Consider the following 2,384-nt stretch of genomic DNA (forward strand, 5'->3'; position numbering starts at 1 on the left):
GCAGTGTAAACACTATGCTTTGGCAATACATTGTAACAATTGTCATGCCAATAAAGCACGAATTGAATTGAATTGAATTGAGAGGGAGAGAGAGAGAGTGTGTGTGTGTTTGTGTGTGTGTGTATGAGAGAGAGAGAGAGAAAGAGTGTGTGTGTGTTTGTGAGAGAGAGAGAGAGAGAGAGAGAGAGAGAGAGAGAGAGAGAGAGAGAGAGAGAGAGAGAGAGAGAGAGAGAGAGAGAGAGAGAGAGAGAGAGAGAGAGAGAGAGAGAGAGAGAGAGAGAGAGAGAGAGAGAGAGAGAGAGAGAGAGAGAGAGAGAGAGAGAGAGAGAGAGAGAGAGAGAGAGAGAGAGAGAGAGAGAGAGAGAGAGAGAGAGAGAGAGAGAGAGAGAGAGAGAGAGAGAGAGAGAGAGAGAGAGAGAGAGAGAGAGAGAGAGAGAGAGAGAGAGAGAGAGAGAGAGAGAGAGAGAGAGAGAGAGAGAGAGAGAGAGAGAGAGAGAGAGAGAGAGAGAGAGAGAGAGAGAGAGAGAGAGAGAGAGAGAGAGAGTGTGTGTGTGTGTGTGTGTGTGTGTGTGAGAGATGTTCAGATCTTACAGATGATGCCTTTTATGGACATACTCTGTTTAGCTTCACTAACACTCAGGCTCATTACGGCAGGATTTATGAAGTGGCAAGACATTCATCCTCACGGTTACACATCCATTATAGACTCCACACACACACACACACACACACACACACACACACACACACACACACACACACACGTGAGGGTTGCTCAGGTACTGCAGAAAGTGTAATCACACACGCACACACTCAGTCTAAACACCCATGAAAGGGTTCTGCTCACCATCACCGCATTTATTTGATACATTTTATTTTTCAGGATTCACAGATGAATATGAAGTTAAAAAGAACAGCATTGTCTGTAATCTATTGTAACATTATAAATGTCTTTACTGTCACTTTCGAGCAAATGTAATGCATGCTTGATGAATAAAAATTATTTCTTAAAAAAAACCTTACTCCAACATTTTCAATGGTAGTGTATCACAGTTTCCACAAAAATATTGTGCAGCACGACTGTGTTCAACATTGATAATAATCAGAAATGTTTCTCGAGCAGCAGATCAGCATATTATACTGATTTCTGAAGATCATGTGACACTGAAGACTGGAGTAATGATGCTGAAAATACAGCTGCGCATCACAGAAATACATTACAGTTTAACACATATTCACATAGAAAACAGCTGTTTGACATTATAATAATATCTCACTGTTTTAAAAATAAATGCAGTTTTGCTGAGCCGAAGAGACTTCTTTCAGAAACATTAAATCATCTTAATAATTCCAAACTTTGACCAGTAGTGTGTATCTGCTAAAAGTGAAATCTATCCCCTAGCGTACCGTATTCAACAGAGGAGAGCACAGTGCTTGGCAATGATGCTAAAACATGAAGTCAATCAAAATATCAGCTCTCAATCACTGCAGTGTTTCTAGGCCCCAAAGCAGAAACTCAGTGAACACACCGGTTGAACTGCAGGATTAAACTGAAACAGGAAAAGAAGTCGTGGGAGATGAGACTGAGATGCATGTGTTGATGTCAGCTGGAGCCCAGCATGGGTCAGGGGTCAGGGGTCAGGGGTCAGGGGTCAGGACGAGCTCGGAGAAACACAGCAGCAGCAGTGTGAGGAGATGAGTGTTTACAGACACCACGAGAGCCTGTGGATTTACCTAAATAATGGCTGACGAGATGTCTTCAGCCTCCTGGAGCCTGACAGAAGGCACAGCAGAGCCACACAAGAGCTCCTACAGAAGAGAAAGAACACGGTCCTGGCCATGTGCGCAGCCCGAGAAAGACAGAAAGACACAACTACTAACCCTCCAGCAAAGAAACAAACTCTCCATTAATATAGCAGCAGGATCCAATCTGAGTCTGTCATCCAAATAAAGAAGTACACTACTGCTGATATATATGATACATATGAGTGCTATATTCACCGGCAGAGGAGACGTACAGCGTTTTATTTCTCCTCTGTCCTGTTACTGCTGTCTCTTCTGTTTCAGTTTTTATAACCGTTTCTTACTGTGTGTCAGTAAGCTGTTGTTTAGCAGGTGTGTTTGCCTCAGTGCTATTTTTAGGATTACTGATAAACTACTGTCATTTCATTTGTTTTATTTGTATTTGTTATTTATTTAAATTTGAGTTACATTATGTCTGAATTTATTAGGTCTGTATAGGTCTTTTATTAAGTTTTAGTTTTATTTAATTTGAGTTATTTTAATGCGCCAACAAACTAAATGGAAATGAAATAATATATATATATATATAATTTATAAATGTGTGTGAGTGTGTGTGTGTGTGTGTGTGTGTGTGTGTGAGA

This window comes from Sinocyclocheilus grahami, unplaced genomic scaffold, assembly GCF_001515645.1.
Source record: "Sinocyclocheilus grahami isolate Dianchi unplaced genomic scaffold, SAMN03320097.WGS_v1.1 scaffold2521.1, whole genome shotgun sequence".
Taxonomy (NCBI): Eukaryota; Metazoa; Chordata; class Actinopteri; order Cypriniformes; family Cyprinidae; genus Sinocyclocheilus; species Sinocyclocheilus grahami.